The following is a 24,283-nucleotide window of genomic DNA, read 5'->3' on the forward strand; positions in this document are numbered from 1 at the left end:
TGCATCATATTCACCAATATCCTTGACATAGGTTACACCGTCTACAGTAACCTATGGACGAGTATAGTCTTTGACAACCTTTACCCATGTATTGAAATCACGTGCTTGTAAGAAAGAATGCATAGTTATTTCCAACATAAGTAATTTATATCATTGAAGACTGGTGGTACGTTAACATAGGTACAAATCTTGTCCATAGATTCCAGATCGATATAAACACATACTTATGAGGTCTTTACAGTGTTTGCCTATTCTGATACCAATTAAAAAGGAGAGGGTACCAAGTACACCGCCAAGTTTTTCTTTCGTTAACCTGTATGGACAATTGCTTGTAAGATCAATAAAAAACATCCTTGTACCTAATTGTAAAACAAGTTCCTTCGACGATTGCAAAAATAAATATCCATGAACAACCTATTATGTACTCGAATTGTACACGAACTGAATTCTAACAATAAAAAATCTTGTAATCTATATTTCGAGAAACAAAGAAAAAGTCTTGTAGGTTCTTTACAGTTTGATCTTAATAAATGTCTAGATTGTTTTGACGTACTACTTGTGATATTTTCATTATAGAGATCAACATCGATCAATTAGGTGTATCTTCTTTGGTTAAACTCATGGCATTATGGTTACGAGTGTTATGAATCAACTCAAAGACGTATCTAGGCATGTTGTGTTTGATGAATCTCTCTTCCCATTTGCAGGTATAATGTTTTCTTCACCCGCACCACTACCGGTGACTCCTATAAAGCTCTCATTGTTGGTTGTCCCTGATGCATGCACAAGCCACTGTTATAGAAACTTTAGTTGTAAATACACCACCGTCCTCAATTTCACATCCTGCTGAAACTTCAACTTTATGGATTGCTCATACATTACCAGTATCGAAACCAACTATTCCTGATGCTCCCCAACTTAAAGATGTTGTTACAGAAATTCCTTACCCCATTGCAGCTTCTATAGACACTGTTACTGTCACTACACAAGGGATGCACACTCGTTCCAAGTCAGGGATCTACAAGAAGAAGGCTTTTGCTGCGAGTCTTTATCCGTTAGTTCTTGCTACTGAAGATCGACACAGTGAAGTTATTCCAACATGTTCTTTTCGGGATTTTAAATACGTAGATAGGAGAATATGCACTGATTAACGAACTTAATTCTTTACTTCAATAGGGAAATTGGATTTTGGTTCCTCGCCTTCCATAGATGAATGTGCTTGGAAATAAGTGGATTTTCACATTAAAGCGTAATTCTTATGGCACAATAGCTCGTCACAAAAATAGGCTAGTAGCGAAGGGGTTTAACTAGCAACATGGTGTTGATTACACAACCATATTTAGCCCAGTGGTAAATTTGCAACTTTAAGAACAATTATAGCACTGGATGTATCTAAAAAATGGGTTATTCAACAACTTGATATCAACAATGCGTTTCTTAATGGAGTTTTTGATGATGAAGTTTACATGAGCCAACCACCGGTATTTTTTGATTCATCTCATCCTACATATGTGTGTAAACTAAGGAAGTCCATCTATGGTTTAAAAAAAATCTCCACGAGCATGGTACACTCGGTTAAATCAATTTTTGCTCACTATTTGTTTTCAAGGGTCTAAAACTGATCCTTCTTTTTTTATATATAAAGAAGGCAAGGTCGTTGTTTATCTACTGATATATGTGGATGATATGTGGTTACGGATAATAATTCAATAATCATCTCTCATTTGACTTCGTTGATTGAATAAGATTTTCCATAAAAACTTGGGTGTTTTCAGCTATTTTCCGGGACTTGAAGCTACAAAAAATTTCAAGTGCTTAGTTTTATCTCAACAGAAATACATCCTCGATCTCCTTACAATAACAAACATGAAAGATTCCAAGCCCATTTCTTCTCCAGTTGCTGCGAACACTTGTCTTACTAAATACTTAGGCGAACCTTTTCAGGAAACTTTTATGTATCATATCACGGTGGGGATTCAATACTTGACTCTAACGCGCCCAGATATAACTTTTGTTGTAAAATAATGCATGCCAGTTTATGCACATCCCGGTGACGGAACATTGGGCTCTAGTCAAACGAATAATTCACCATCTTAAGCATACTCTGAATTATTGGTTACAATTTCATCAATGTTCTCCACATATGCTATCAATTTTCACGGATGCTGATTGAGGAGGTTCTTTTGATGATCGGAATTCGGCAGGGGGTTATGCTATCTACTACAGTAATAATCGTATGCACCTGCAATAGCTCGTTATTCAGACTCCTTTGTTATATAAATCATGTACATATAGAAAATTGTATTTAGGAAACATTTATGTACGTAGGTTTTCCCTATTTCCTAACTCCACTTAAAATCAACCTACTTTTCAATTATGTTTTTCCCTATTTACCACCTACAAAAGTCAAAATATATTTGACCATGACTATTGCCATGTTTATTTGTTGTCTTCTTCTTCATTAATCGCCCCTCTTCTAAAAAAACCATCCAATTGGAAACTTTAGATTATATTTCTATTTAATTATTATCGTCCACTTACTTATTTATTTATCTTTTATCATTCAATTCGTTGACATAAAATAACTAATCAGTAAACCATTAGTAAGGAAGATTTCATTATTGAAAATCTAGGAAAAAAATATCAAAACCCTAAATAAGTCAAACATTCAAGAAATCATGGCATTATCTAATCGACTGATATATTAGCTAGAAAACTCAAATGAAACATAAACAAGTTAAAACAAAAGTCTAACAACGCATATTCTAATTAAGTTAATGGATTCCATTGCGCAACACATATAAGATCGCCACCACAGTCCATGTTACATAGAGAAACATACTCCCTCTGTTCCATTTTAGATGATGTTTTAGGGTTATTTTGTTCCACAATACTTGAAAGTTTTCATATTTTTCCATAAAACTACCAATAACACCCTTATATTTTGTCTTGAAACTATAAGTTTATTTTCAAATGCACTAATAACAATTAATGTTTGAAGACTTTTCAAGGGTATAGATGGAAAATCTTCATATCTCTCTCCATTTCTTAATCTGGGTGAAAAACTCCAAAAACATCATCTAAAGTGGAACGAAGAGAGTACGTAACATCACGTTTCTCTGCCTAGTTCAGTTGGGTCTTCATCAATCATTTTTTTTCCTGACATGAGCAGGAAGAGGTAGGTGGGGCTGGACTAGCTAGCAAGTGTTCTATAACAACCTTCACATGTGCTTGAACCTAACCAATACAGAAGTAATCAATGACATAAATTCTGATTGATTTGTTTTACACCGATTCATTTAGTTTGACATTGCAAATTTGCAACCACTCGTAGCTAGTGAAATATAATGATCGGCCGGTGCATATGTAAATCTTGATGATAGAGGAGATGGTTTCCGTGGTGGGCTAGGAGGTGGTGGAAATTTAAAGCTTGCTTCACATAAGATTCAACCATCAACTAAGTTGCACTTTTACTTGTTAATACTTGAACCACTTCGTGGAGTCTTTCTAGACCACCACCAGTCGTCAACAATTGAACAACTAGAAATTATTAGTTCATGTGAAAACTTTAAGAGAAAAAATATATATAGTCGTTCAAAACCAACTCAATCCATGTAAACATCAATTTCAAAATACAAGGATACAGTAAAGAAATTAAAACTTAGGTTTAGTGTTTACATATACTTCAGTTTGGATTTTCCTCAAACAATTCATAATTCTTTTTGGAGACTTTTTTTGGTACAAGATTAAAAATTACAAAAATAAATAAATAAAAGAGAAGATAATTCAAGGTGGCGGTTGGGTTGTGGAGAAAAGAAAACATGGTGGTCGGTGGAAGGTGGGTGGAGATGGAGAAGAACAAGTGATTTGAAACTTAATTGTTGGGGTGGTTTTATTGCATGGGTGTAGATAAATAGTAAAGTGATAATATTTAGGATTTTTAAAAATTCATTAGGGTGGTACATAGGATAATTGAGGATGAGAATTATTTTGGATGGAAAATGGGAAAAGTGGAGATGGGAAATAGGGAAAACCTTTTTATATAAGAGATTTGTTTTCTCTCTAAAATCACCAAGGAAGAAAAAATATATTTTGTTCTTTACCTTGATAAATTCAGGATTACGGTAGGACGTAGCTAGCGAAGCGGAATATGATTTAGGTATAAAAACACTGTGGAAAACTAACATTCCAATTTCCTTATAAACAGATTGGTTTTCTTCCCTTTTCTCTCTCTCTCTCCAAACTTTCTCAATAACGGAACCAGAAAATCCCTAGCTTTGCCTCTAGTGTTTTTAGATCTACTTTTTTCACCACTAAATCTTTACAATTTCATCCCTATAAGCCGATTTGTTTCCAGCTTCCTTTTTATTTCGTTTATAGATCTACTTTTTTCATTTCCCCCCTTCTCTAATGATTTCAAATTTAGGGTTAACTTTATCTCTCATTTTTTTTTGATTGCAGTAATAGTTTAGGTTTCTTATTCCACTTTTAGATTTGTATTTGGGTTTTAACTTTATAGTTTTCATGAGGTTTTTATCTGGTTTTGTTAGTTTTGATGAACTTGAATTGGAACATCAATAACAACATCTCCATGAAAACTACAACATCGGCAATAACTAGTTTATTGAAGACACCAGCAGCAGCAAAAATGAACCCAAAGACAACAACAACAAACAGTTACACAAGAACGATTCCGACGAAGAACTACACTGATTCAGTTAGATATTGTTCCATGGTGGCCGATTCAGGTTTCCTTTTGTAACACCCCGAGTTCCGGACCAGGGTCGAACCCATATGGAGATCTGAACTCGAAGCTTTACAAGTCGGGAAGAGACTTATACATATATTTTATTATATATATTTATTCCAACATACATAACAACATTAATTTAATTGAAAAGAAAATGAATCCACTAACAACATATTCAACATAACATTTAGATGTGATTACATTTCAAACAATGACAGGAAACAAAAGCATCCACAAGTTAATTAACTTCTAAATTCCAATTCCTCCATTCATGAAATCTGCAAAAGATGTCAATTTGGGTGAGATGACAGTTCAATAGAATTCACCACTATTCTCTAAACACATGAACATAAATATAAATCAATCAAAGAGAACATACAACAAGAGACTTTGCACAACTTTGAGGATTCAATTATATGTTCAATAACAAGCTCACAATATCAATAATATTTCAGGTAAATAATCCAATTTAAGATTCAATACATCATTGATTCACAACACAATTATGTTTTCAATAATTCATCCATTCCAATTTAACTCATCAATTCACAACTCATCCATTTAAGTTTCAACGCATGAGTTCATAACAATAATTATGTTTTCAACAAATAATTTAATCTAGATTTTAACACATGATTCAAAAATTAATATTTTCACAACAAACCATGAGTTTACAATACGAAAATAATTGTCAACAAGTCATTCATCAATGATTCAATACATCTATTCACGTATTAATATAGTCACAGAGAAATCATGAGTTTGCAATACCAAAATAATTATCAACAAGTCATTCATCAATGATTCAACACATCTATTAACGTATTAATATATTCATAAAGAAACCATGAGTTCACGGTACGAAAACCTTAGTTCGTACACCCACATATCGTTTATCGGCACGGAGAACCCCCATCGATGGTCAGGAACTAAAATTCTTATGGGGATCATACCCATATGCTTTCGGGGATCGTTACCCATTTAATTCACGGTACGAAAACCTTGGTTCTTACATCCACCTATCATTTACCGGCACGAACATCCGCCATCGATGGTCGGGAAACATAAGTTCCCATGGGGATCATTACTCATTTAACTCTCGAAGATCATTACCCGCCGTTAGCATGAAACATGTTCTACATAACGGTAAAAAATGAACTCATTTCTTTTTATAAATCACTTTCACAAACAACACAAGCAACCATGGCTTAACAACATGAATTTTTTTCAAGCATTTATGCAAACAAGTTAACTGCAGCCATATTACATTATATGTTCCATGGTAATAACTTCATCTGATTACTTTAAAACTTCACAAAAACATACATGAATCAATAATATACAAAATATAAAAATTTCACAGTAAACCAATGGTTCAAACAAAATATGTTGAATTTATAATGACAACCTAACAACTGGGCAGATTACATGTTATTACCAAACAATTCATGGGGAATTCATAATAACTTGAAATTGAGAAATTCCACAGCACAATAAAAAATATCATACATGGCTACGACTTTTGTCAAGATTACAAATCATTTTAAAATCATTTAGATTGCCTAAACACACCAAAATCATAGCAAAACGTAACTATCCAGAAATTCAGAAACTATCACCCAGATTCAAACAAACATTCAAAGGTAAATTTATGGTGGATTAACTTCAAATTTTAATCAGAGATTCCTAAATATGTTATATATCAATATTAGAAGTCTGATCATCAATCAGATGCTTATAGTTACACGGATAAATTTTAGAAACTTAACTATGTGAAATTAAACGAAATCAAAATCAAGTGTAACAAAAACACAAAGAGAAAGGGGTTCTAGCATTTTACCTCTCAATTTCTACAAAATCCTTCTTATTTTATTCATCATTCTTCTCTAAAATCTCTAACTCCATCTCCTTCTCATCCTCTCTAGCCTTTGGTTTTCTAACATCTAAAACTTTCTACTCTAATATATTTCTCCATTATAATAAACCTTATACTAATATTATTATTAAAACTAAATTTCATATTTTTATTTATTATTTATTTAACTCTTTTTTTTCGAATAAAAAAGGTTGTATTAAAAAGAAAAAAAAATATGTCCAACCAACAGAGAAAAGAAAGCAGTTGACAACACTCAACAACTGAGACTGTTAACCTAAAACAAAGACACACAGAATTCAATTATGTGCCAAACTGGTCTACAGACCAAAACAACTAAACACAGCAAAAAAAATGTCAACACTATCTGTAGAATCACATTTGTTTAAAGCCTGCATCACACATCAAAGACGGAAGTTCAATGACTGCAATTCAGTGCAGTTCGAAGACCCTGAGAATTACTTCATTGTAAACACTGCATCCCACTACAAGAAAATCTGGAGAGAAAACAGCTCTGCACTCGCTGCGCTTCAAAGGAATGCGTCGAACTTCAAAACTAAGACTATATGGTACGCTGCAGTAACTGCAGTTCTGAAAAGGCTACGAGAAAACTGCACATCAATGAATCTGCCTGAAATGATGAACTTCAGTGGACCTCTTAGAACTGCAATTCTATGACTGTCTCTCATAGACTGAAAACGTCAAATAAAAGCCAAGAAATCCACATCCAAAATCGCATCCCCAAAAATGACTATAGGTACACAGGCTAGGGAGATTACATATGAATAACAGTCTCCCAGTTCTGCAAAATTTGCGAGCTATCAATGAACCTAAATGTTTCTTTCTCGCAACTCCAAAGAATTAAAAAAATTTTAACATGAAGAATGATCTCGTACACAGATTTATGTCTTCCTCCAAACACTCTACTATTTCTTTCATCCCAAATAATCCATACTAGAGAGTAATGTAAGATAGTCCACAACTCTTTACATCTTCCAGTCATAACATTCCTTTTCCATGCTTCAAAAAGTTGTAAAACAGTAGAAAGAAGAGGCCATGACACATTAAAAGCCTTGATAAAATGATCTTAGACAGCAAAAGTTGTTGGACAGTGAAGAAATAGATGATCTTTTGACTCCTCTACCAAGTTGCACATAACACAGGTGGTACCACCGTCTGTAATAACCCCCCTAAGTCTCATATTATCTCTCGTAGGCAAATAATTATTAAAAACTGTGCGCCACATAAAACTAACTTAAATTTAACTCTTTAAATGTCTCTTCATTTTTCTTAAATTTATTTTATTTTTATTTATTTATCAAAACTATAATTAGATGACTATTTCCACCCTAACTTTTTACTAAGTAACAGGAGAAGCTCAAGTAATCCATATAGGCTAAGGCAAAACAAACAAGTCATCAACAACCCAAATCACATGGTTAGCTAAGTCGGGTAAAACCCGACCCGAAAGGGTAACTAAAAATACCAGGTGTTACACCTTTGATACTGTTATTTTGATAAATCTCTTGACCAAATGTTAGATTTATGGATCATATTATATTTTTGTCATTTGTTTTCCCATGTCTTAGAAAAAAACCTTGAGAAATGGTTGGATCTTTCGACCCTAACATCTCTACTGATTGTAGAGTTTCTAATTGATTTATGTTACTTTTCACCCAAGCATGGCCATTTAAACTTGTCATGTTAGTTAGAAATTTGTATGGAATGGGTAGAAATTGTTTGTGGTTTAAGTCTTGTAACAATGATGTTAGGTGGCTTGAATGTATCTGTTGTTGTCTACTCAAAACTTCTGTAACTGTTGGAAATATTTTGGTCAGTCCTGTTATCGAACCCGATCCTGAATCGGAGTACTATCAAAATAGCTGAGGCTTGCCTTTTTTTTGGGAAAAAAAACTCAGCAAAGTTAGCTGCCGTTGGATGATAAGTAATGGATGGTCTGAAGAACTTTTCCAAGTCTTTAATCTAATCCATGATCCCTGAGATCCAGATTCCAGACCCGAGAAATAAACTAGCAACAAACAGTTACACAAGACCGATTCCGACAAAGAACTATACCGATTCAGGCAGATACCAATCCATGGTGGCCGATTCAGTTGCCTTTGCTACTGTTACTTTGATAAAATTGTTGACCAAAGGTTGGATTTATGGATCCTATTATATCTATGTCATTTGTTTCCCTATGTTTTAGAAAAAAAACTTGAGAAATGGTTGGACCTTTCGACCATAACATCTCTACTGATTGTGGAGTCAGCTAATTAATTTGGGTATGTTACTTCATCCAAGCATGGTCATTTAAATTTGGGTAGAATTTTTCCGTGGTTTAAATCTTGTAACAATGGTGATAATTGGCTTGAATGTGTTTGTTGTTGTCTATAGGTTGAGTTCTCTCTATTACTTTAGGAAGCATTTAAGATCTTTGTAACAACCACACTTGATACAAACAATCACTCATTACCCCGTGGACGTAGACGAAAGTCGAACCCCATAATCTCTTGTGTCTCTTGATAACTTAATAGCATTTACGTTACCTCAGTATTGTTCGTTATTGTTGTCTTTATCTTGAGTACATTTTATTACTTAACCACATCAATTTAACTAAGATATCATTACTACATAGTATTGGATACTCTAAGCTATATACATTACATAGCTATAACTGCTGGAAACCTTTTGGTCAGTTCTGTAATCGAACCCGATCATGAATGGGAAAACTATCAATGCAAACGAGGCTTCCCTCTTTTTCGGAAAAAACAAAAACAAAAAAAAAAAGAAACTCACAAAGTTAGCTCCCGTTGGTTGATAAGTACAGTCTGAAAAAGCGGGGGTACAACAACCTTACTGATGAGTGCCAAATAATGTATATATTTATCCCTTTTTGTTGGCATTTAACTCATCTTTTGTGCAGTAATTCTACATTTTATCCCATATTCTGTATTTTCATTGTTTTCAAGAATAAATATTTTTCTTACTTAATTTTGCGTTTTTAGGTAATAAATAAAGTTTGGATGAATAGCAGAGCGGAAAAGAGCAGAAAAGTAGTGAAAAGCCGGAAGAAATTACGCAAGGAAGACGCAAAGAATGGAGCGCACGTCCAAAAAGCTAGGAATGGGCTCAAGAAGGAAGAATTGTTCTTAAAGAAGATATGGGCTGGGCATACCCAAGGCCCAAAACCCTTACCCAAACCCATTTTCTATATCCATACCCGCCTCCATTCTCAGCCGTTAGATCGGATCCAACTCATCATCCAATGGTCGCTTCTTCATCGTTCATCAAAATCTGAAGTCCCTGCAAAACACCATAGTACCTAAATTCCAAGCCTTCAGATTAGATCACATTTAGATCCTACGGTCGCTTCTTTGCCTGCGCATCAAACCTCGATATTTCCGCTTAACACTACAACACCTAACTCCATCTGGTGTCGTCAATTTTGTTGTATCTCATAATCCAACGGTCGCCACATACCTCTCCATCGTAGCCGTTCGATTCAATCTATATGGGATCATCCAACGCTCTTTACTCGATGTTCATCAAAGTTTTCTATCCCTGCTTCACACCCTAGTCACCGAACCCTATTACCCAACCAAACGGACCCTTCTTCTCCATCGGGTTCTTCCTCTCTTCTTCCCAAACAACAGAGAGCTGCTCTGCAACTCCATCACCTCCACCAGCTACACCTTATTCTCGAACCACACCACCACCACAACCACCCGACAACATCACTTTCTCCAACCCTCTAGCCTAGTTGCTTTTTCAAACCCACATCTCTCTGACCTAGGTGTGGAGTTGATGAAACAACTCGAGCTAGGGTTGCAGTAAAATTGAGGGCAGGAAAAGCTTCAGAAGAGCAGAGGGGACATACCCAAAGCATGGGTCGAGCTCAATTCAGGAAATTGGTGAGAGAATTTGATTTTCCCCAAAAATTAGGGTTTCGAATTAGGGTTTTATATTTTGTTGTAAACTATAAATAGGAACTGATGTAGGATGTTAAAGGTTGTTCTTGGTTAGCCGAGAAACCCCTAATTAGGTTAAATTGATTTCCCTGTTTTAATATCCTGTTGATGTTCATGTGTTTAATTTGATTTCCCTGTTTTAATATCCTGTTGATGTTCATGTGTTTAATTTGATTTCCCTGTTTTAATATCCTGTTGATGTTGTTGTTAATGTGATGTTTTGGGAGAACTGGATTAGCCAGTATCTCCAGTTTTTGTGTTGTTCCTGTTAATCATGTGTTGTTCTATCTGTTTCTCATGTTCTGAGTTCACTAGCTGAGGCTCAGATGAAGCTTTAGTGGACTGTTAGGTAGTGGAATGTTAGGTTAGAAGCCTTAGTGCCTGTTTTGCTTGTGCAATAGGAAGAAATTAGTGCTCTGGTATGCCTGTGATTGACTGTGCTGTCAAAAGACAGTCAATACTAGGGGCATCTCAGTGAGCAAGCTGATTTTCCTCCAATTCTAGATGTATGCATAGGATGTTCAATTCAACCTAGAACTACACTATCTGGCTAGGACACAAGGGTGGATTCAAAGCCTTAGTTTAACCCACATTTTGTTTTCACAGTCACTTGCAACTTAACTGTTTTGTTACTTCCTCTCCTCCCTGCCCTTGGCTAACAGCCTTGGTTTCTTTGGTTTTGTTTCCTGTTTTGTCACTGTTTTGAATCTCTTGTTTTGTCAACTGTTAGCTTCTCAAATGTTAGGATTAGTTTACTGTTGTGTGTCAATGCTAGGTTAGAGCCTTAGAGCATTGAGTTGATTGAGCAGTGGGGAGAAACTAGTGCTCACTAGTGACTGTGAGCAAGCTGGTTCTCTTACCACTCTATATGAATGCCTAAAGCCATTGCCTTGGCTTTGCTTTTTTTTTTTTTCCTTTTTTTTACTTCATTGTCAGCTTATCTCCACACTCCTGCCCTTGGCTTGTAGCCTTGGTTTGCAACTATCTCTGTTTTGTTATTACTTGGCTTGCACTGTCACCATTGCTGCTTTCTTTCCTTTCCCTTGCTGTGCACCTGCTCCTGCTGTGCCAGCCACCACTGCTGCTGCAACCTGGTTTCCACTGCTGCTGCTGCAACTGAGCTTGGCTCACAGCACAAGCCCAGTTCAGTCCACAGTTAACTCCAAAGGCCTAGTTACTCTCAGGTCAAAAGCTAAGCCCAGGAACAAAGCCCAAAAGCCCAAATCCAGCCACTGTTTGGTTTACAAGCCAACTGAGTTCAAGGCTCAGTTCAGTTCACTTGAACCCAAATTCATTACATTTCCAAAGGCCCAGATCCTTGACTGAATCCAAAGCCAAGTTCACAGTTCATTCCAACATCATTCAAAGGCCCAAGGCCTAAACACTTCACCATTACAAACAAACCCACTAAGCCCAAAGCACAATTAGAAGCCCAATAGCAATTTAGAGCCCAAATAGCTAGAAACTCCAAACACTCCCAATCTCTGTGGATCGACCCGTACTTGCACAAGCTACAACTGACGACCGTGCACTTGCGGTATTACTGTAGGACCGTTTTCATTACGCTTCAATTTTATACGCTTTCCCGGGTCCATCAAGTTTTTGGCGCCGCTGCCGGGGATTGGTGCTGTGTTTTTCTTGTAGTTTTATTAGCTATTTTTGCATTTCACTGCATAGCATTTGCATCTGCATCTGCTTCACTTCATTTGCTGTTGGTCCTGCTGTTCTGAACCAGTTTTTCCTCTGCTGGGACGCCACCAAGGAAAAGAACCAAAGCCCAACTGGGTTTTTGCAACAATATCAGAGCAGCTGGGCTGTGCTTAAAAGGTAACCCATTTAAGAGAACCCGAATTGTGGGCTTCCAATTTTTAATTGTGGGCTTGTAATATTAAAGCCAATTTTTGGGCTTTTTATTTTCTGTTGGGTTTGTAATTAATTTTTGTGGGCTTGTTTGTTTAATTTGTGGGCTTGTATTTAATTTTTGTGAGCTTGTTTAATTTGGACTTGTATTTTGTATTCTGGGTTTTTAAACCCAGCTGAGCTTGTAACCGATCACGCTAGGTTAACTCGTTAGTGGGCCGAGTACCCAAATTCTAGGCCGAGATTTGGACTCAGTTTCACCAAACGTTTTCAAACCAGCTGAGCCAAAGCAAACACAAAACCAACAGTGGGCTTGCTCCCATTCAAAAACCAAATTTATTTTTGTTAAAAAAAAAAAAAAAAAAAAAAAAAAAACCAAAATTTTGCTCCTAATTTCAAAACCAAAACCTCCCATTCAAAAACCAAATTTTACTTGCCCATTTTACAACCAAATTTTTCTTCTTTATCCCATTAAACCAAACTTGCTCCCAAATTTTAAAAACCAAAAAAAAAAAAAAAAAATAAAAAAAATTGCTCCTTATTTCAAAAACCAAAATTTTCCCAAAAATCCAAACCCATTAAAAACAAATATTTTTCCCAAAAATCCAAACCCATTAAAACCAAATAGTGGGCTTTGTGTCTTTTCAATATGGGCCAACCTAGTTCTCTCCATGAATACATGTATCCCACAATAAAATTCCATTATCATGTATTGTATTACCTCAAACCAATACCCCTTTTAAAATAAATGCAAGCATGATACAAATACTTCCTATATTTCGAGGGTTCGATTCTGAGAACCCCTATACTCATGTAAGAGAGTTTGAACAAATTTGTCGGACTATGCAACCTGATCATATGTCCGAAGACTCTCTGAAATTGCGTTTGTTTACATTTTCTCTAAAGGAAAGGGCCAAAACATGGTTTTACGGTTTGAGACCACAATCAATCACCACTTGGGAACAACTCACTAATCAATTTTTCCAAAGATTTTTTCCACATCATAGGACCATCGCTATTCGTCAAAATATCAATTGTTTTGTCCAGTTGGATGAGGAAACTGTTTTTGACTATTTTGAACGTTTTAATGATTTGTTGAGCGAATGTCCACACCATGGATTTGAGAAGTGGAGACTTGTCGCTATCCTCTATGAGGGACTAGACTTTAAATCTCGAGCCATGGTTGAGTGTATGTGTAATGGTGAATTTCTTGATAAAACTGTGGATGATGCATGGAAATTTTTAGCTGAGATTGCAGAGAAAACCCGTCACTGGGAGTCCATTAGGGAAACTGAGACACTGTCACATGATATTGGTGGTAATGAATTGAACTTTGGAAATAGCATGTCTAGTCCTTCTCATGTGTATGATATTGAATATGAACCTAATCTAGAGGAACATGAGTTGACTAATGACACCACAACTGCTAATAGGGACAAGTATGCATATTACTATGATGATGATGATGTTATGTTAGAAGAACATGTCTATGCTGAAAATGTTATGGAACCTTTGGGTTCAAATACATTAGGCTTCTCTGCCTCGACCTTCATGAATGATGTTTCTTCTAGTATTCCATATACATGTGATGTTGATACTGATTTTGAGCATGTGCATCTGTCCTATGAAAATGATTTAGGTAATATAGAATCTTCTGTTGACACTAATATGCATGAAAATATAATTGTTGTGTCTGATTCTCTACCTGGGTCACGTTGTGATGTTTCCACTGATTTGCCGATGCATGAGAATAATTCTTCTGATGATGTTGATGATTCTGATTTGTGTGAGCATGGTGAGCATGTTGTGACACTTGTAGAAGACTTAGGAGATGTTGATGTGATTAATAATGATGTGCCTATCTTCCTACATAAGTCACAATCCGATGGCCTTCCACCCAACCTAGATTTGGTTTGTACCCATATTGTCAAACCGACTTTTCTGAGAGTCCCTAATCTAGGTTTGGAACTGTGTGCTTCCCAAGTCCTCTTGGACTATTTTGCTTCTAAGTATAATACATTTGAGGAACCACAGTTGGAATTAGCATGTTTGCCCGTCCCTAGCACAGTTCATTTCGAGCTAGACCTTGTGCATGATGAACCCCCGAAACTGCGCGATTTTGTTTTCAAAATTATATCTTCTGTAAAATCCAGGTTTGGGGGTAGCTCATTTTGTTTCACAGCTTCACTTGCATGCCTACCATATTATTATTGTGTGAAGCTGTTGAAGCCTCTACACTTTGTCTTTTGGGTTGATCCTCAACTCTTTAGATTGTTAGTGTATGGTGAATTTTTTGTATATAATCCAGTAGATAAAAATTTTAAAAATCCTTTTGTTCCTTTTGTATATATTTGCTAATCCAATATGATCTCGGCTGACATATGTTGGATTCTTGCCTTGAATAACGGAGTTCTAATATTGCTTTCGCCGAAATCGGGTATTCTCTTTCCTTTTTCTCTACTCAACATGATCCTCTTCATATGTTGTATTATAATTTTGTTCATATTTTGAAACATTGAGGACAATGTTTAGTTTAGGTTTGGGGGTGAAAAGTAGATACTTTGATAATATGCCATAATTGAAAACAAGAACTCCTTCTTTTTGAAAAAAATGAAAAAATCAAAATAAAAAATTAAAAATTGAAAAAAAACATAAAAAATGGAGCTCATTTACCTTGAAATGTTGACTCTTGTGCAAATATGTAATTATTAGGAGTCTTAGTCTAGATATTTAGGCACCCTGATTCTAGCACAATTCACATAGTGATAAGAAATTTGCACGCGCACGATCTACCAATACATGTATGGCCTCGATCTTCAAGGTGTTTGATAGGAAGTACGATTGCCAATCACTTTAGAATACTGAACGAAACTTGACTAGCTTGTTCTTTGGTTGGTTGGGATAGAAGGTGGAGGTTACATTAAGAAAGACAACCATCGAATTTAACTGGGTGCATCAAAAAGGGCTACCTCTTGCAAAGTGTCATGTAATTTTTTGTTTCTTTTTGTTATGTATCAAAAGAGCTACCATATGTAAAAATCAATTTCAAGTTCTTGTGCAAAAAAAAAAAAAAAAAAAAAAAAAAAAAAAAAAAAAACGATGTATATTCAGAAAAAAAAAAAAAAAAAATCAGAAAAATACAAAAAAATCAAGTATTTATCAATTCCATTCTCTCTTGTTCCAAAAATAAAAAGAGAGTAGTCAATGTAAATAAGAGTCATGTAAATAGTCATTTTGTTGTTTCTTTGTAATAAGCAAGGAGGGTGTATGCCATTGATGTACAACGCGAGTAATTGTGAAACACCTCCAACTCATTCACAATTCTCGTAAAGTCCGGACAGCTAGCTAGATTTCGACCTTGGTTCTTAGCCTGAGAAACTATCTCTTGGTGATTAGTAGTCATAACATCCGATCTTTCTTTACACATGTGTAGATACACTTTACACTTATCACATGTCCTTATTTGTTATCAGTGCTAGGATTGTGCCTTCGATAGCTAGATTGACATCTCCATTTTTGTGAGCTTAACTGACTTGCACATGTCACATTTGATGGAATCTGAGCTTATATTTTGACCTAAACTTTGTAGGTACGTTCTAACCAACCTTCACGAGACTTCAACTCGTCCACTAGGACACTTAGTGGTTTAAAAGGCTTAGTGCATACGCTAAATGCATTCGAGAGACCAGCGACAGTGGTATAGGTAGGATTTCCTTAGTTTTGTTTTACTTGAGGACAGTAAAATTCAGGTTTGGGGGTATTTGATGAGTGCCAAATAATGTATATATTTATCCCTTTTTGTTGGCATTTAACTCATCTTTTGTGCAGTAATTCTACATTTTATCCCATATTCTGTATTTTCATTGTTTTCAAGAATAAATATTTTTCTTACTTAATTTTGCATTTTTAGGTAATAAATAAAGTTTGGATGAATAGCAGAGCGGAAAAGAGCAGAAAAGTAGTGAAAAGCCGGAAGAAATTACGCAAGGAAGACGCAAAGAATGGAGCGCACGTCCAAAAAGCTAGGAATGGGCTCAAGAAGGAAGAATTGTTCTTAAAGAAGATATGGGCTGGGCATACCCAAGGCCCAAAACCCTTACCCAAACCCATTTTCTATATCCATACCCGCCTCCATTCTCAGCCGTTAGATCGGATCCATCTCATCATCCAATGGTCGCTTCTTCATCGTTCATCAAAATCTGAAGTCCCTGCAAAACACCATAGTACCTAAATTCCAAGCCTTCAGATTAGATCACATTTAGATCCTACGGTCGCTTCTTTGCCTGCATCAAACCTCGATATTTCCGCTTAACACTACAACACCTAACTCCATCTGGTGTCGTCAATTTGTTGTATCTCATAATCCAACGGTCGCCACATACCTCTCCATCGTAGCCGTTCGATTCAATCTATATGGGATCATCCAACGCTCTTTACTCGATGTTCATCAAAGTTTCTATCCCTGCTTCACACCCTAGTCACCGAACCCTATTACCCAACCAAACGGACCCTTCTTCTCCATCGGGTTCTTCCTCTCTTCTTCCCAAACAACAGAGCTGCTCTGCAACTCCATCACCTCCACCAGCTACACCTTCTTCTCGAACCACACCACCACACCACCCGACAACATCACTTTCTCCAACCCTCTAGCCTAGTTGCTTTTTCAAACCCACATCTCTCTGACCTAGGTGTGGAGTTGATGAAACAACTCGAGCTAGGGTTGCAGTACAAAATTGAGGGCAGGAAAAGCTTCAGAAGAGCAGAGGGGACATACCCAAAGCATGGGTCGAGCTCAATTCAGGAAATTGGTGAGAGAATTTGATTTTCCCCAAAAAATTAGGGTTTCGAATTAGGGTTTTATATTTTGTTGTAAACTATAAATAGGAACTGATGTAGGATGTTAAAGGTTGTTCTTGGTTAGCCGAGAAACCCCCTAATTAGGTTAAATTGATTTCCCTGTTTTAATATCCTGTTGATGTTCATGTGTTTAATTTGATTTCCCTGTTTTAATATCCTGTTGATGTTCATGTGTTTAATTTGATTTCCCTGTTTTAATATCCTGTTGATGTTGTTGTTAATGTGATGTTTTGGGAGAACTGGATTAGCCAGTATCTCCAGTTTTTGTGTTGTTCCTGTTAATCATGTGTTGTTCTATCTGTTTTCTCATGTTCTGAGTTCACTAGCTGAGGCTCAGATGAAGCTTTAGTGGACTGTTAGGTAGTGGAATGTTAGGTTAGAAGCCTTAGTGCCTGTTTTGCTTGTGCAATAGGAAGAAATTAGTGCTCTGGTATGCCTGTGATTGACTGTGCTGTCAAAAGACAGTCAATACTAGGGGCATCTCAGTGAGCAAGCTGATTTTCCTCCAATTCTAGATGTATGCATAGGATGTTCAATTCAACCTAGAACTACACTATCTGGCTAGGACACAAGGGTGGATTCAAAGCCTTAGTTTAACCCACATTTTGTTTTCACAGTCACTTGCAACTTAACTGTTTTGTTACTTCCTCTCCTCCCTGCCCTTGGCTAACAGCCTTGGTTTCTTTGGTTTTGTTTCCTGTTTTGTCACTGTTTTGAATCTCTTGTTTTGTCAACTGTTAGCTTCTCAAATGTTAGGATTAGTTTACTGTTGTGTGTCAATGCTAGGTTAGAGCCTTAGAGCATTGAGTTGATTGAGCAGTGGGGAGAAACTAGTGCTCACTAGTGACTGTGAGCAAGCTGGTTCTCTTACCACTCTAGATGAATGCCTAAAGCCATTGCCTTGGCTTTGCTTTTTTTTTTTTCCTTTTTTTTACTTCATTGTCAGCTTATCTCCACACTCCTGCCCTTGGCTTGTAGCCTTGGTTTGCAACTATCTCTGTTTTGTTATTACTTGGCTTGCACTGTCACCATTGCTGCTTTCTTTCCTTTCCCTTGCTGTGCACCTGCTCCTGCTGTGCCAGCCACCACTGCTGCTGCAACCTGGTTTCCACTGCTGCTGCAACTGAGCTTGGCTCACAGCACAAGCCCAGTTCAGTCCACAGTTAACTCCAAAGGCCTAGTTACTCTCAGGTCAAAAGCTAAGCCCAGGAACAAAGCCCAAAAGCCCAAATCCAGCCACTGTTTGGTTTACAAGCCAACTGAGTTCAAGGCTCAGTTCAGTTCACTTGAACCCAAATTCATTACATTTCCAAAGGCCCAGATCCTTGACTGAATCCAAAGCCAAGTTCACAGTTCATTCCAACATCATTCAAAGGCCCAAGGCCTAAAACACTTCACCATTACAAACAAACCCACTAAGCCCAAAGCACAATTAGAAGCCCAATAGCAATTTAGAGCCCAAATAGCTAGAAACTCCAAACACTCCCAATCTCTGTGGATCGACCCGTACTTGCACAAGCTACAACTGACGACCGTGCACTTGCGGTATTACTGTAGGCCCGTTTTCATTACGCTTCAATTTTATACGCTTTCCCGGGTCCATCAAGTTTTTGGCGCCGCTGCCGGGGATTGGTGCTGTGTTTTTCTTGTAGTTTTATTAGCTATTTTTGCATTTCACTGCATAGCATTTGCATCTGCATCTGCTTCACTTCATTTGCTGTTGGTCCTGCTGTTCTGAACCAGTTTTTCCTCTGCTGGGACGCCACCAAGGAAAAGAACCAAAGCCCAACTGGGTTTTTGCAACAATATCAGAGCAGCTGGGCTGTGCTTAAAAGGTAACCCATTTAAGAGAACCCGAATTGTGGGCTTCCAATTTTTAATTGTGGGCTTGTAATATTAAAGCCAATTTTTGGGCTTTTTATTTTCTGTTGGGTTTGTAATTAATTTTTGTGGGCTTGTTTGTTTAATTTGTGGGCTTGTATTTAATTTTTGTGAGCTTGTTTAATTTGGACTTGTATTTTGTATTCTGGGTTTTTAAACCCAGCTGAGCTTGTAACCGATCACGCTAGGTTAACTCGTTAGTGGGCCGAGTACCCAAATTCTAGGCCGAGATTTTGGACTCAGTTTCACCAAACGTTTTCAAACCAGCTGAGCCAAAGCAAACACAAAACCAACAGTGGGCTTGCTCCCATTCAAAAACCAAATTTTATTTTCTGTTAAAAAAAAAAAAAAAAAAAAAAAAAAAAAAACCAAAATTTTGCTCCTAATTTCAATAACCAAAACTTTTCTCCCATTCAAAAACCAAATTTTACTTGCTCCCATTTTACAACCAAATTTTTTCTTCTTTATCCCATTAAAACCAAACTTGCTCCCAAATTTTAAAAACCAAAAAAAAAAAAAAAAAAAAAAAAATTGCTCCTTATTTCAAAAACCAAAATTTTCCCAAAAATCCAAACCCATTAAAACAAATATTTTTCCCAAAAATCCAAACCCATTAAAACCAAATAGTGGGCTTTGTGTCTTTTCAATATGGGCCAACCTAGTTCTCTCCATGAATACATGTATCCCACAATAAAATTCCATTATCATGTATTGTATTACCTCAAACCAATACCCCTTTTAAAATAAATGCAAGCATGATACAAATACTTCCTATATTTCGAGGGTTCGATTCTGAGAACCCCTATACTCATGTAAGAGAGTTTGAACAAATTTGTCGGACTATGCAACCTGATCATATGTCCGAAGACTCTCTGAAATTGCGTTTGTTTACATTTTCTCTAAAGGAAAGGGCCAAAACATGGTTTTACGGTTTGAGACCACAATCAATCACCACTTGGGAACAACTCACTAATCAATTTTTCCAAAGATTTTTTCCACATCATAGGACCATCGCTATTCGTCAAAATATCAATTGTTTTGTCCAGTTGGATGAGGAAACTGTTTTTGACTATTTTGAACGTTTTAATGATTTGTTGAGCGAATGTCCACACCATGGATTTGAGAAGTGGAGACTTGTCGCTATCCTCTATGAGGGACTAGACTTTAAATCTCGAGCCATGGTTGAGTGTATGTGTAATGGTGAATTTCTTGATAAAACTGTGGATGATGCATGGAAATTTTTAGCTGAGATTGCAGAGAAAACCCGTCACTGGGAGTCCATTAGGGAAACTGAGACACTGTCACATGATATTGGTGGTAATGAATTGAACTTTGGAAATAGCATGTCTAGTCCTTCTCATGTGTATGATATTGAATATGAACCTAATCTAGAGGAACATGAGTTGACTAATGACACCACAACTGCTAATAGGGACAAGTATGCATATTACTATGATGATGATGATGTTATGTTAGAAGAACATGTCTATGCTGAAAATGTTATGGAACCTTTGGGTTCAAATACATTAGGCTTCTCTGCCTCGACCTTCATGAATGATGTTTCTTCTAGTATTCCATATACATGTGATGTTGATACTGATTTTGAGCATGTGCATCTGTCCTATGAAAATGATTTAGGTAATATAGAATCTTCTGTTGACACATATGCATGAAAATATAATTGTTGTGTCTGATTCTCTACCTGGGTCACGTTGTGATGTTTCCACTGATTTGCCGATGCATGAGAATAATTCTTCTGATGATGTTGATGATTCTGATTTGTGTGAGCATGGTGAGCATGTTGTGACACTTGTAGAAGACTTAGGAGATGTTGATGTGATTAATAATGATGTGCCTATCTTCCTACATAAGTCACAATCCGATGGCCTTCCACCCAACCTAGATTTGGTTTGTACCCATATTGTCAAACCGACTTTTCTGAGAGTCCCTAATCTAGGTTTGGAACTGTGTGCTTCCCAAGTCCTCTTGGACTATTTTGCTTCTAAGTATAATACATTTGAGGAACCACAGTTGGAATTAGCATGTTTGCCCGTCCCTAGCACAGTTCATTTCGAGCTAGACCTTGTGCATGATGAACCCCCGAAACTGCGCGATTTTGTTTTCAAAATTATATCTTCTGTAAAATCCAGGTTTGGGGGTAGCTCATTTTGTTTCACAGCTTCACTTGCATGCCTACCATATTATTATTGTGTGAAGCTGTTGAAGCCTCTACACTTTGTCTTTTGGGTTGATCCTCAACTCTTTAGATTGTTAGTGTATGGTGAATTTTTTGTATATAATCCAGTAGATAAAAATTTTAAAAATCCTTTTGTTCCTTTTGTATATTTTTGCTAATCCAATATGATCTCGGCTGACATATGTTGGATTCTTGCCTTGAATAACGGAGTTCTAATATTGCTTTCGCCGAAATCGGGTATTCTCTTTCCTTTTTCTCTACTCAACATGATCCTCTTCATATGTTGTATTATAATTTTGTTCATATTTGAAACATTGAGGACAATGTTTAGTTTAGGTTTGGGGGTGAAAAGTAGATACTTTGATAATATGCCATAATTGAAAACAAGAACTCCTTCTTTTTGAAAAAAATGAAAAAATCAAAATAAAAAATTAAAAATTGAAAAAAAACATAAAAATGGAGCTCATTTACCTTGAAATGTTGACTCTTGTGCAAATATGTAATTATTAGGAGTCTTAGTCTAGATATTTAGGCACCCTGATTCTAGCACAATTCACATAGTGATAAGAAATTTGCACGCGCACGATCTACCAATACATGTATGGCCTCGATCTTCAAGGTGTTTGATAGGAAGTTACGATTGCCAATCACTTTAGAATACTGAACGAAACTTGACTAGCTTGTTCTTTGGTTGGTTGGGATAGAAGGTGGAGGTTACATTAAGAAAGACAACCATCGAATTTAACTGGGTGCATCAAAAAGGGCTACCTCTTGCAAAGTGTCATGTAATTTTTTGTTTCTTTTTGTTATGTATCAAAAGAGCTACCATATGTAAAAATCAATTTCAAGTTCTTGTGCAAAAAAAAAAAAAAAAAAAAAAAAAAAACGATGTATATTCAGAAAAAAAAAAAAAAAAAATCAAAAAATACAAAAAAATCAAGTATTTATCAATTCCATTCTCTCTTGTTCCAAAAATAAAAAGAGAGTAGTCAATGTAAATAAGAGTCATGTAAATAGTCATTTTGTTGTTTCTTTGTAATAAGCAAGGAGGGTGTATGCCATTGATGTACAACGCGAGTAATTGTGAAACACCTCCAACTCATTCACAATTCTCGTAAAGTCCGGACAGCTAGCTAGATTTCGACCTTGGTTCTTAGCCTGAGAAACTATCTCTTGGTGATTAGTAGTCATAACATCCGATCTTTCTTTACACATGTGTAGATACACTTTACACTCATATCACATGTCCTTATTTGTTATCAGTGCTAGGATTGTGCCTTCGATAGCTAGATTGACATCTCCATTTTGCTGTGAGCTTAACTGACTTGCACATGTCACATTTGATGGAATCTGAGCTTATATTTTGACCTAGAACTTTGTAGGTACGTTCTAACCAACCTTCACGAGACTTCAACTCGTCCACTAGGGACACTTAGTGGTTTAAAAGGCTTAGTGCATACGCTAAATGCATTCGAGAGACCAGCGACAGTGGTATAGGTAGGATTTCCTTAGTTTTGTTTTACTTGAGGACAAGTAAAATTCAGGTTTGGGGGTATTTGATGAGTGCCAAATAATGTATATATTTATCCCTTTTTGTTGGCATTTAACTCATCTTTTGTGCAGTAATTCTACATTTTATCCCATATTCTGTATTTTCATTGTTTTCAAGAATAAATATTTTTCTTACTTAATTTTGCATTTTTAGGTAATAAATAAAGTTTGGATGAATAGCAGAGCGGAAAAGAGCAGAAAAGTAGTGAAAAGCCGGAAGAAATTACGCAAGGAAGACGCAAAGAATGGAGCGCACGTCCAAAAAGCTAGGAATGGGCTCAAGAAGGAAGAATTGTTCTTAAAGAAGATATGGGCTGGGCATACCCAAGGCCCAAAACCCTTACCCAAACCCATTTTCTATATCCATACCCGCCTCCATTCTCAGCCGTTAGATCGGATCCATCTCATCATCCAATGGTCGCTTCTTCATCGTTCATCAAAATCTGAAGTCCCTGCAAAACACCATAGTACCTAAATTCCAAGCCTTCAGATTAGATCACATTTAGATCCTACGGTCGCTTCTTTGCCTGTGCATCAAACCTCGATATTTCCGCTTAACACTACAACACCTAACTCCATCTGGTGTCGTCAATTTTGTTGTATCTCATAATCCAACGGTCGCCACATACCTCTCCATCGTAGCCGTTCGATTCAATCTATATGGGATCATCCAACGCTCTTTACTCGATGTTCATCAAAGTTTCTATCCCTGCTTCACACCCTAGTCACCGAACCCTATTACCCAACCAAACGGACCCTTCTTCTCCATCGGGTTCTTCCTCTCTTCTTCCCAAACAACAGAGAGCTGCTCTGAACTCCATCACCTCCACCAGCTACACCTTCTTCTCGAACCACACCACCACCACAACCACCCGACAACATCACTTTCTCCAACCCTCTAGCCTAGTTGCTTTTTCAAACCCACATCTCTCTGACCTAGGTGTGGAGTTGATGAAACAACTCGAGCTAGGGTTGCAGTACAAAATTGAGGGCAGGAAAAGCTTCAGAAGAGCAGAGGGGACATACCCAAAGCATGGGTCGAGCTCAATTCAGGAAATTGGTGAGAGAATTTGATTTTCCCCAAAATTAGGGTTTCGAATTAGGGTTTTATATTTTGTTGTAAACTATAAATAGGAACTGATGTAGGATGTTAAAGGTTGTTCTTGGTTAGCCGAGAAACCCCTAATTGGTTAAATTGATTTCCCTGTTTTAATATCCTGTTGATGTTCATGTGTTTAATTTGATTTCCCTGTTTTAATATCCTGTTGATGTTCATGTTTTAATTTGATTTCCCTGTTTTAATATCCTGTTGATGTTGTTGTTAATGTGATGTTTTGGGAGAA

At 36.6% G+C, this 24,283-nt stretch overlaps 2 non-coding genes across 2 annotated transcripts; both read right to left on the reverse strand.

Moving 5' to 3' along the window:
• Positions 1-13,471: 13,471 nt before the first annotated feature.
• LOC113314586 lies at positions 13,472-13,575 on the reverse strand. Its single transcript, XR_003342474.1, has one exon. It is a non-coding gene; the product is annotated as a small nucleolar RNA R71 (small nucleolar RNA).
• Positions 13,576-20,208: 6,633 nt separating this feature from the next.
• LOC113314587 lies at positions 20,209-20,312 on the reverse strand. The gene has a single exon (XR_003342475.1). It is a non-coding gene; the product is annotated as a small nucleolar RNA R71 (small nucleolar RNA).
• Positions 20,313-24,283: the final 3,971 nt, after the last annotated feature.

Source organism: Papaver somniferum, chromosome 9, assembly GCF_003573695.1.
Source record: "Papaver somniferum cultivar HN1 chromosome 9, ASM357369v1, whole genome shotgun sequence".
NCBI classification, from domain to species: Eukaryota; Viridiplantae; Streptophyta; class Magnoliopsida; order Ranunculales; family Papaveraceae; genus Papaver; species Papaver somniferum.